Source organism: Salvelinus fontinalis, chromosome 19 (genome assembly GCF_029448725.1).
Source record: "Salvelinus fontinalis isolate EN_2023a chromosome 19, ASM2944872v1, whole genome shotgun sequence".
Taxonomy (NCBI): Eukaryota; Metazoa; Chordata; class Actinopteri; order Salmoniformes; family Salmonidae; genus Salvelinus; species Salvelinus fontinalis.
The window spans coordinates 34,682,638-34,694,889 of record NC_074683.1 but is presented as its reverse complement, the minus strand read 5'-3'; positions in this window follow the sequence as shown (position 1 = coordinate 34,694,889).

Sequence of the window (12,252 nt, the reverse complement as noted above, 5' to 3'; positions counted from 1 at the left end):
CTTGAGCAAGTGGCTGATCCCTGGCCGTGACCCCACTCCGAGGGTGCCTCAAGGGGAGTGGGCTATGGAAGAAGAAAAAAACATGTCCATTTCACACCACACACTATTTGACCTTTTTAAATAAATACTTTTAAGTTATTAAAAAACGAATTGATGGATTGAAAATGGAAAAGCATTTGTTTGGTATTGGGTTTTATGACTTATATCAATAGTGTTTCTCATTGTTGGCGCCGTAGTGATTGAAGGCCCATTTGAAGTGGTCTGGGCAATTATTTAGGAAACCAAACCACATTTATAACTACAGTTAGGCTTATCTCATAATGCTACTATAATGAAATGGTTGAGCCAAGACGCCAATAATCAACTAAGCACGGTCAAGACTTCCTGCAGTGCTTTGTTTCCCAGTGGTGTATGCACATCAATCCACTCACCTCTTGCCCCCCCCCCCCCCCCAACTCCTCTCTTGGCTGGATACTCTCCCTCTGGTGTTGTAGGGTAGGACTCTAAAAGGAGATATCACTTACCTCTTACTCATGTTTAATAGCAAATCTGACCATTTACCCTCTGTGGACAATATGTTTGTTTGATCCCCAGGCCCCTAGTTGGCCTGATCTTACAGTGACCGTATTGGTCGGTGGTGGCGGGTTTAGGTTACTTAACATAATTATTTGTCCTGGTACTGTATGTTTACACGGTGACGGCCAATCAGGGATTAACATTTCGATTTGAGGGCAGAGTTCACTGTGCTAATTGGCTGACAGGGTTTCGGAGGGAGAAATCCCAGCACTTTGTTCTGCTACAGGGATCTTAGCCCCTTGATACGGAGATCTTAGCCCCTTGATACAGGGTTAAGGTGAGGAGCAAAGGCCAGACCCCAGACAGACTCTTACAAAAGGCCTGACCCCAGAGAGACTCTTACGAAAGGCCTGGCCAGACCACACAGACTCTTACAAAAGGCCTGGCCTGACCACACAGACTCTTACAAAAGGCCTGGCCTGACCACACAGACTCTTACAAAAGGCCTGGCCTGACCACACAGACTCTTACAAAAGGCCTGACCTGACCCCAGAGAGACTCTTACGAAAGGCCTAGCCAGACCCCAGAGAGATTCTTACGAAAGGCCTGGCCAGACCACACAGACTCTTACAAAAGGCCTGGCCTGACCACACAGACTCTTACAAAAGGCCTGGCCTGACCACACAGACTCTTACGAAAGGCCTAGCCAGACCCCAGAGAGATTCTTACCAAAGCAGACTCGTATAAAGTTAAACTGGGCCAGTAGTATTTTAATATTCCTAGTACCCTCGGAATGTATTATTCATAGCCATGGTGCAGTGAGGGTCACTGCTCCTTTTTTTGGGGAACAATTCTCCCTCATCAATGTTTGATCAGGGTGTGTGGATGAGGTTAAAAGTTCAGTCTCTTCAGTCTTAGAAAAGTCTCAGGTTATAAATGTAAAATGAACAAAAATATAAAAACAACATGTAAAGTGTTGGTCCCATGCTTCATGAGCTGAAATAAAAGATCCCTGAAATGTTCCATACGCACAAAAAGCTTATTTCTATCAAATTGTGTTCACAAATTTGTTTACACCACTGTTAGTGACCATTTCTCCTTTGCCAAGATAATCCATCCACCTGACAGGTGTGGCATATCAATAAGCTGATTAAACAGATCATTACACAGGTACACCATGTACTAGGGACAATAAAAGGCCACTCTAAAATGTGCAGTTTTGTCACACAACACAATGCCACATATGTCTCAAGTTTTGAGGGAACGTGCAATTGGCATGCTGACTGCAGGAATGTCCACCAGAGCTGTTGCCAGAGAATTTCATGTTAATTTCTCATAAGTCATAAGTACCATAAGTTCCATAAATACCATAAGTCCCCCTCAACGTCGTTTTAGAACATTTGCCAGTATGTCCAACCGGCCTCACAACTGCAGACCACATGTATGGTGTCATGTGGGCGAGTGGTTTGCTGATGTCAACGTTGTGGACAGAGTGCCCCATGGTGGCGTTGGGGTTATGGTATGGGCAGGCATAAGCTACGGACAACGAACACAATTGCATTTTAATCGTTGGCAGTTTAAGGCATGTTACCAACAGGTGCATATCTGTATTCCCAATCATGTAAAATCCATAGATTGGGGTATAATGAATCTATTTCAATTGAATGATTTCCTTATATGAACTGTAACTCAGTTATATCTTTGTTGTGTTTATATTTTGTGTCAGCGTAAAACAGATTAGAGACTCCTTGACTTTATCCTATATTTTTCATACAGTGCCTTCGGGAAGTATTCAGACCCCTTGACTTTTTCCATATTTGTAACTTTACAGCCTTATTCAAGAATAGATTAAATAGTATTTTTTTCCTCATCAACACACTATATGTCACGTTCGTCGTATTGAGGAGACCAAGGCGCAGCGTGATATGAATACATTCTTCTTTTAATCAAGGAAGATCACTGAACAAACTAACAAAGTAACAAAAAAAACGAACGTGAAGCTAAATAGAACGAGTGCTGACATGCAACTCCACATAGACAACTACCTACAAAACCTAAATGGGAAATGGCAACCTAAATAGGATCCCCAATCAGAGACAACGATAAACAGCTGCCTCTGATTGGGAACCAATTCAGGCCACCATAAACCTACATTATCTAGACATACAAAATCCCCATAGACAACCCTAGACAACAACCCTAGACAAGACAAAAACACACATACCCACCCTCGTCACACCCTGACCTGACCAAAATAATACAGAAAATATAGAAAACTAAGGTCAGGGCGTGACACTATACCCCATAATGACAAAGCAAAAACAGGTTTTTAGAAATGTTTGCTAATTTTATAAAAATGTAAAATGGAAATTTACATAAGTATTCAGACCCTTTACTCATTACTTTGTTGAAGCACCTTTGGCAGCAATAACAGCCTCGAGTCTTCTTGGGTATGACGCTACAAGCTTGGCACACCTGTATTTGGGGAGTTCCTCCCATTCTTCTCTGCAGATCCTCTCAAGGTTGGATGGGGAGGGTTGCTGCACAGCTATTTTCAGGTCTCTCCAGAGATGTTCTATCGGATTCAAGTCCAGGCTCTGGCTGGGCCACTCAAGGACATTCAGAGACTTGTTCTGAAGCCACACCTGCATTGTCTTGGCTGTGTGCTTAGGGTCATTGTTCTGTTGGAAGGTGAACCTTCGTCCCCAGAGCGCTCTGGAGCAGGTTTTCATCAAGGATCTCTCTGTACTTTGCTCCGTTCATCTTTGCCTCGATCCTGACTAGTCTCCCAGTCCCTACCGCTGAAAAACATCCCCACAGCAGGATGCTGCCACCACCATACTTCACCGTAGGGATGGTGCCAGGTTTCCTCCAGATGTGACACTTGGCATTTAGGCCAAAGAGTTCAATCTTGGTTTTATCATGACAAACCAATCTTGGTTTCACCAAAGAATCTTGTTTCTCATGGTCTGAGAGTCTTTAGGTGCCTTTTGGCCAACTCCAAGCGGGCTGTCATGTGCCTTTTATTGAGGAGTGGCTTCCGTCTGGCCACTCTACCATAAAGGCCTGATTGGTGGAGTGCTGCAGAGATAGTTGTCCTTCTGGAAGGTTCTCCCATCTCCCCAGAGGAGCTCTAGAACTCTGTCAGACTGACCATCGGGTTCTTGGTCACCACCTTGACCAAGGCCCTTCTCCCCCGATTGCTCAGTTTGGCCGGTCGGCTAGCTCTAGGAAGAGTCTTGGTGGTTCCAAACTTCTTCCATTTAAGAATGATGGAGACCACGGTGTTCATGGCGACTTTCAATGCTGCAGAAATGTTTTGGTACCCTTCCCCAGATCTGTGCCTCGACACAATCCTGTCTCTGACTTCTACAGACAATTCCTTCGACCTCATGGCTTGGTTTTTGCTCTGACATGCACTGTCAACTGTGGGACCTTATATAGACAGGTGTGTGCCTTTCCAACTCCCGTCCAATCAATTGAATTTACCACAGGTGGACTCCAATCAAGTTGTAGAAACATCTCCAAGTATGATCAATGGAAACAGGATGCACCAGAGCTGAATTCCGACTATCGTAGCAAAGGGTATGAATACTTATGCACATTTAGAATAAGGCTCTAACATAACAAAATGTGGAAAAAGTCAAGGTGTCTGAATACTTTCCGAAGGCACTGTATGTACATACTTATGGGAAGAATTGGAACCACCATGTTGTCATTGATTTGGCTCTCAACATCAGTGATACTGATTGACTAGGCTGGTATTTTTGATTTGGTTCTACAGGTCTTCTCATCAATTGTCACCAGCCTCATCCCCTGCCAGGTGTCAACACATGTTGTCTGGGTTAGTCATTATGCCCTCTCAGATTTGAGGCCCAGGGCTTAGAGGATCCTGCAGAGAGGGTCACGGTCCTCCAGCCCACCCCACAGACACCCCTTCATGTCTGGAGATGTAATGGCAGGTCAGGCCCTTGCCTTCCCCTGTAGTGTAGTGAAAACACTGAACTCAAGGCTCCTCAGACCATCCCTGTGATTTGTTTTCACTCTGTCCCAGCAGGAGAGGCCCTATGATGCCAGAGACCCTGCTGGGACCTCACTCCTCCTGTATGGTGCCAGAGACCCTGCTGGGATCTCACTCCTGTATGATGCCAGAGACCCTGCTGGGATCTCACTCCTCCTGTATGATGCCAGAGACCCTACTGGGATCTCACTCCTCCTGTTTACCCAAAGACTGGTTATGCTACTGGGGATCCATCCAGAGCTGAGTAGGTGGCTGTGGCTTTAGGTGTGGAAAAGAGAGACAGTAGCAACTCAACCATAGATCACAGTCTCTCTCTCTCTCTCTCTCTCTCTCTCTCTCTCTCTCTCTCTCTCTCTCTCTCTCTCTCTCTCTCTCTCTCTCTCTCTCTCTCTCTCTCTCTCTCTCTCTCTCTTAATAAGGGAGACTTTTAAAGACTAAGATATAGGTTGATGTCATGTGCACAAGTACAGTGAAATGCCTTTTTTGCCATCTCTAAACCCAACAATGCAGTAATCAATATCAGTAGTACTATAAAATCAAGTAGAGTCACACCCTGATCAGTTTCACCTGTCCTGTTATTGTCTCCATCCCCTCCAGGTGTCGCTTATTATCCCTGGTGTATATATCCCTGTGTTTCCTGTCTCTCTGTGCCAGTTCGTCTTGTACGTTCCAAGTCAACCAGCATGTTTTTCCCATGCGCCTGCCTTTTCTGTTCTCTTTTACTAGTCCACCCGGTTTTGACCCTTGCCTGTTTTCTGGACTCTACCCACCTGCCTGACCATTCTGTACCTCCTGGACTCTGAACTGGTTTGAACTTTTTGCCTGTCCACGACCATTCTCTTGCCTACCCCTTTTGGATATAATAAATATAAAAGACTCAAACCATCTGCCTCCTGTGTCTGCATCTGGGTCTCGCCGTGTGCCCTTATAAGGAGAGCAAAAACACATGAGAAATAGAAATAAGAAGAACATTTACCATATTGACATTGCGCAGAGATAGAGGTAGATATGTATAGGGGTAAGGTGACTAGGCATCATGATATATATGATAGAGAGTAGCAGCAGTATAAGTGTGTAGAGTCCTGTGAGTGTGCATAGAGATAATGCAAAATAAAAACTAATAAAACTCAGATCGTCTGTGTAGCCATTTTGTTATCTATTTAGTACTGTTCTGGCTCATGGTTAGAAGCTGTTCAGGTGTCATACTAGATGCACTGGTACCGCTTGCGGTACGAAATCAGAGAGAACAGTCTCTGGCTTGGGTGGCTGGAGTATTAAACGATTTTCCAGGCTTTCCTCTGACACCGCCTGGTATAGATGTCCTGGATGGCAGGGAGCTCGGCCCCATTGCTGTACTGGGCTGTCCGCACCACCCTCTGTAGCGCCATGCGATCGAAGGCGGTGCTGTTGCCGTACCAAGCAGTAATGCAGCCAGTCAAGATGCTCTCAGTGGTGCAGCTGTGGGACTTTTTGAGGATTTGAGGGCCCATGCCAAACCTTTTCAACGATCTGAAGGGGAAGAGGTGCAAAACAGGAGGAGGAGTTGACGATTGAAAATAAAGGTGGTAAACTGAAAAACGAGAAAAGATTAGTTCCTATCAGCTGACTGCTGTATTTCAGATTGTCTTGGCAGTCAACTTTTTATATGATATGAATGAGGTTCCAAATGTGGCCGGCATTTTTTTAAAGAAATGTGTTGATGGATAGATCATATCTTGAGGCGGCAAAATTTTTCTTGTCTTCCTCATAGTATCCCCTTAAAGCCAACCCTTTAATTAATCTTTCATCTTTAAGGCTCCTGGCCTGTTTACTCCAACCTCTTCCTCTCAATGTGTATTGTACAGAGACCCTGTTAACCCATTAGAGTCTGTTAACCCATAAGTCAAAATCAAATCAAATTTATTTGTCACATACACATGGTTAGCAGATGTTAATGCGAGTGTAGCGAAATGCTTGTGCTTCTAGTTCTGACAATGCAGTAATAACCAACGAGTAATCTAACCTAACAATTTCACAACAGCTACCTTATACACACAAGTGTAAAGGGATGAAGAATATGTACATAAAGATATATGAATGAGTGATGGTACAGAACGGCATAGGCAAGATGCAGTAGATGGTATCGAGTACAGTATATACATATGAGATGAGTAATGTAGGGTACTGTGCCTTCTTCACCACGCTGTCTGTGTGGGTGGACCAATTTAGTTTGTTCGTGATGTGTACGCCGAGGAACTTAAAACTTTCTACCCTCGCCACTACTGTCCCGTTGATGTGGATATGGGGGTGCTCCCTCTGCTGTTTCCTGAAGTCCACGATCATCTCCTTTGTTTTGTTGACGTTGAGTGTGAGGTTATTTTCCTGACACCACTCTCCGAGGGCCCTCACCTCCTCCCTGTAGGCGTTGTTGTTGGTAATCAAGCCTACCACTGTAGTGTTGTCTGCAAACTTGATGATTGAGTTGGAGGCGTGCATGGCCACGTAGTCGTGGGTGAACAGGGAGTACAGGAGAGGGCTCAGAACGAACCCTTGTGGAAACCCAGTGTTGAAGATCAGTGAGGTGGAGATGTTGTTACCTACCCTCACCACCTGGGGGCGGCCCGTCAGGAAGTCCTGTACCCAGTTGCACAGGGCGGGGTCGAGACCCAGGGTCTCGAGCTTGATGACGAGTTTGGAGGGTACTATGGTGTTAAATGCTGAGCTGTAGTCGATGAACAGCATTCTCACATAGGTATTCCTCTTATCTAGATGGGTTAGGGTAGTGTGCAGTGGGGTTGTGTTTGCGTCATCTGTGGACCTATTGGGGTGGTAAGCAAATTGGAGTGGGTCTAGGGTGTCAGGTAGAGGTGATATGGTCCTTGACTAGTCTCTCAAAGCACTTCATGATGACGGAAGTGAGTGCTACGGGGCGGTAGTCGTTTAGCTCAGTTACCTTAGCTATCTTGGGAACAGGAACAATGGTGGCCCTCTTGAAGCATGTGGGAACAGCAGACTGGGATAAGGATTGATTGAATATGTCCGTAAACACACCAGCCAGCTGGTCTGCTCATGCTCTAAGGATGCGGCTGGGGATGCCGTCTGGGCCTGCAGCCTTGCGATGTTTAACACGTTTAAATGTTTTACTCGCATTGGCTGCAGTGAAGGAGAGTCCGCAGGTTTTGGTAGCGGGCCGTGTCACTGGCACTGTATTGTCCTCAAAGCGAGCAAAGAAGTTGTTTAGTCTGTCTGGGAGCAAGACATCCTGGTCCACGACGGGGCTGGTTTTCTTTTTGTAATCCGTGATTGACTGTAGACCCTGTCACATACCTCTTGTGTCTGAGCCGTTGAATTGCGACTCTACTTTGTCTCTATACTGACACTTAGCTTGTTTGAAAGCCTTGCGTTGGGAATAGCTACACTGTTTGTATTCGGTTATGTTTCCAGTCACCTTGCCCTGGTTAAAAGCAGTGGCTCGCGCTTTCAGTTTTGTGCGAATGCTGCCATCAATCCACGGTTTCTGGTTGGGTAATGTTTTAATAGTTGCTGGGGGTACGACATCGCCAATGAACTTGCTAATGAACTCGCTCACCGAATCAGCGTTTTCATCAATGTTGTTGTCTGTTAACCGTCTATCAGAGTACCGAATGTGTATGTGTACACACAGCAGTGTTCGAAAATATTGGACTATTGGCATTCCTACTTTTTGAGTTTGAGGGCGCAGCTCAAGCTATTTCTCCAACTGTCAACACATTCAAATTCATAGAGGGCGTGTACTGGAGCCACGGTTGGTTGGAAATTGTGTTAAGGGGTGTGTTCTGGGCTGGTATCAGAGCCAATAAGCTATGTCACGATGGAAAGCTGGACTATCGCGTCTCGGCGTCTGTGGTCTATGATTTACGTTCTAAGTCTAAAGGACAGTTGAGAGCCCGGGAATGTCCAGGTGCAATAACTAAGACGGTACAGAGGGAAACTCCTCAACATGCTGTCAAGCCTCCACAGAACATAAGCTGAAACCTGTCAGAGCAGTTACTTGAAGACCTGTATTTAGTCTTTCTGGTTGACTGAGTTGAGATGTCCAATTATCAACAGTCAGAGATTGCTTATTGGTCTCACATCAAAGATGTCCATACTCTCACTAATTGTTCTCAGCCTCTTGTCCTTCTGCAGTTTGGGGAATTTCCAATGCATTCAATAAAATGTATTGTCTGATATTATGACGTATTTTGTTATTCATTATAATTGTTATGTTGATAACCATCAACAAGCATTGTGACTGAAACAGTAACACTGTCTCACGTCATCTTTCTGTTTCTATCTCTCCCAGGTTTTAGGAGATATCCTGTCTCACGTCATCTTTCTGTCCCTGTCTATCTCTCCCAGGTTTTAGGAGATATCCTGTCTCACGTCATCTTTCTGTCCCTGTCTATCTCCCCCAGGTTTTAGGAGATGTCATTTGATGGCCATGAGCAGGGTGTCAGGTATTGGCCACAGACTAAGGTCCCCTTGTAGGGACCATGGGGTGGAATGCCCCTGCCTCTGACCCGGGTCACAAGACAGGTGGCTCCTATCATTCACAGTTTGGAGAGGGTGACTTGTTTCCTTAGATAAAATCAATGATGTTTCATTGTCACATACACCGGATAGGTGCAGTGAAAAATATGTTGTTTTACAGGGTCAGCCATAGTAGTACGGTGCCCCTGGAGAAAATTAGGGTTAAGTGCCTTGCTCAAGGGCACATCGACAGAGCTACCTTGTTGGCTCGGGTATTCGAACCAGCAACCTTTCTAGGGTGTCTGAAGTATATATTCTCTATTTCACATACGTAAATATCTGGAATCTCTATATACAGATTAGATTGTTGATAACGGTTTCCTAAAATAATTAATCAAATGTTATTTTAATGAGATTCTGTAGATTGTTCACAGCATGTCAGACATACTGTATCAGGAGGCGTAAAAGATATGAGATACTTTATCGGTAACGTTCTTCCTAAATTTAAAAGTAATCCAATAAGTAATCAAAATCAAATGTTATTGGTTACATACACGTATTTAGCAGATGTTATTGCGGGTGTAGCGAAATGCTAGTGTTCCTAGCTCCAACAATGCAGTAATATCTAACAATTCACAACAATACTCACAAATCTAAAAGTAAAAGATGAATCTAGTTTTTCAAAAGTATCTGTAACTGATTACAGCTTTTTGTGATAAGATTACATGTAATCAGTTACTCTCCAACCCTGTTTAGGATACAGATGGTTGCATTTAGTCCAAACATGCTACCCTGTCTGAGGTGCTGAGAGAGGAGGCCAAGGGTGTTGTCAGTGGCTTCCCTTGCCCAGGGCCTTGTCTCTACAGCTCTGCTCTGATGTGTGGACAAAACACTTAGACTCGACATGCACACAGTAACACACCCCTCTGGGCTGAAGGAGATTTTTGTTGGGTTTAAATGTATTAGAAAGATGTGAAAAGCAAATAGAAGGTTCAGTAAAGGTCACTTCAATGGCTCTTTAAATGGGAATGGAAACACTAGGATTTTCATCGCCAGAAAACTAGAACTGTAAATCGCCATATTGGTGTTGTTGCATCACTGGCAGGAGAGATTTATTTCCTAAAGTGTTTCCATTCCCCTTTAAAGACAATGTCACAAATATATACAGTACAGTGTTAATAATTTCTGCTATCCAGGGTTTTAATCCCAGCTATATTTGTGTTCAGATTTTGCTCACTGTACATCCACATGACAAATACCAGAGAGTTCTAGAGGAAAAGTTTCCGTTTGCTTCGTCATGCAGCCGTTTTCAAAGTGCACTTCAAACAGGCGTGTGAGATGGGATGAGCCCAGCTCTTGTGTCGGATATACTGATAAATAATGGGTGTAAAGGCCAATATCGGACATCCAAAAAATGCTCTCAGGTCTTGTCTTGCAGTGGAGCGGTAGACCTGAGCCCTGGCCTCTCTCCTATCTCCTCTGTGCGACTGCAGAGTTGATGTTCACCACTATATGAATGGGCCTCTGTCTGCAGACTTGTCCTCCTCACTGTAACCATTGTCTCTCCTGATTGACAGGACCAACTCTGATAACGTTAAAGGATGTGATATCCCAGACTGCATTGCAGGCAGCATCCCCTGTCAGAAGGAAGAGATAGGCCTATAACTTCACCATGTTATTTTTCAGAAAAATGGAATGGAAACAAGATATGGTCGAGCGTAGTTGGCCGAGGGAAGATGATTCATTAATGGAACTTTAATACAATGCCTAAAAATAGACAGAAGCAATATTGAAATATGAATATGCTTTGATGGTCTGCCTGAGCTGTACTTGCAATGGGTTTTCTGTAGGCATTTTGTACACACACCATCACAGATAAATCTAGTTATGACACGTCAGGCTGAGTGACGTGGTTAGGCCAAAGGAGTGTGTGTTGCGTGCTCTCACTCTCTTTCTCTCTTTCCCTCTCTCTTTCTCATCCCTTTATATGTTATTGAGTGTTAATATGTGAACCTATGGTCACCTCTCTCTCAGCTTCCATTCCTTAGGTACCCCTATTCTTCTTCAGACACCCCCCCCCCCCTCCCCCCTGATCTCTCTCCTTTCTCTTTTATCCTGAAGAGAAACCATCATTATCTGGAGGATGGGCCCTCTGACATTCTCACTCCACCATTAGAAGTCACCTGATCCTCAGGGAGGAGGAGGTTGTAATTATGGCAAATTACTGTTGTTGTTTTTTCAGCTTAACTGCACGTGGAATCCAGTCATGCTTGAAATCTGTACACGGAACCGATGATCTTTTCACGACAGTTGGATTATATGAATAGGAGGCAGTGTACGGAAGGAGGGAAAATAAGTCAACATTTTAATATGGACGCAATTGGGTAATATAATTATTTGATTTATGTAGTAAAAATGTGTTCACAAGACGCATAACTTAATTAAATCAATGGGTATTTTTAAATGAGTGTCCAGTCCATTTAGTTTTTTCCTGCACTGAGATCCCAAAATGATAATGACAAAATGTTTGTCTTAATTTCATCAGTGAGACATTGTGCATATCAAACACATTTTTGCATAGGCTACAGACCTCTACTCTGAAACATGTCTGTTTCTTATTCAAACTGCAAGTTGAGGTCACTTGGTCATGAATTAAATTTGCATCATGCCAACTCTCTTAAAGGATACCATCTCTAGCTTGGTTCCCCAGAGCCTAATTGAGTTTATATGCTGGAAAACATATATAGGCCAATGAATAACTGCTCTGTAAGATGACCAGGGACGGTGTTATGGATGGCATTAGAGGGCCTGCCTGCCCTACAGTACCTCCTTGCCCGTCCAAATAAAATATTGAAATATTTATAATTCATTTGACCGAGTCGCACACCGACAGAAAGATGCATCATTCTCAGATAAAGCATCTGATCGAGCCAAACAGCGCCCCTCTGTCCTAGTATGTGTAGACCATGCATCTGATGCTGTCTGGACAAAAATAGTATGACATGTCATCCTATTTTTAGCCAGACAGAATCAGAACCACACTCTAGACCCAAACTGTTACAGACCTAAATCCATCCTGCCCTGCCTTTCTAAAGTCTTCGAAAGCCCAGTTAACAAACAGATCACCAACCATTTCGAATCCCACCGTACCTTCTCCGCTATGCAATCTGGTTTCCGAGCTGGTCATGGGTGCACCTCAGCCACGCTCAAGGTCCTAAACGATATCATAACCGCCATCGATAAAA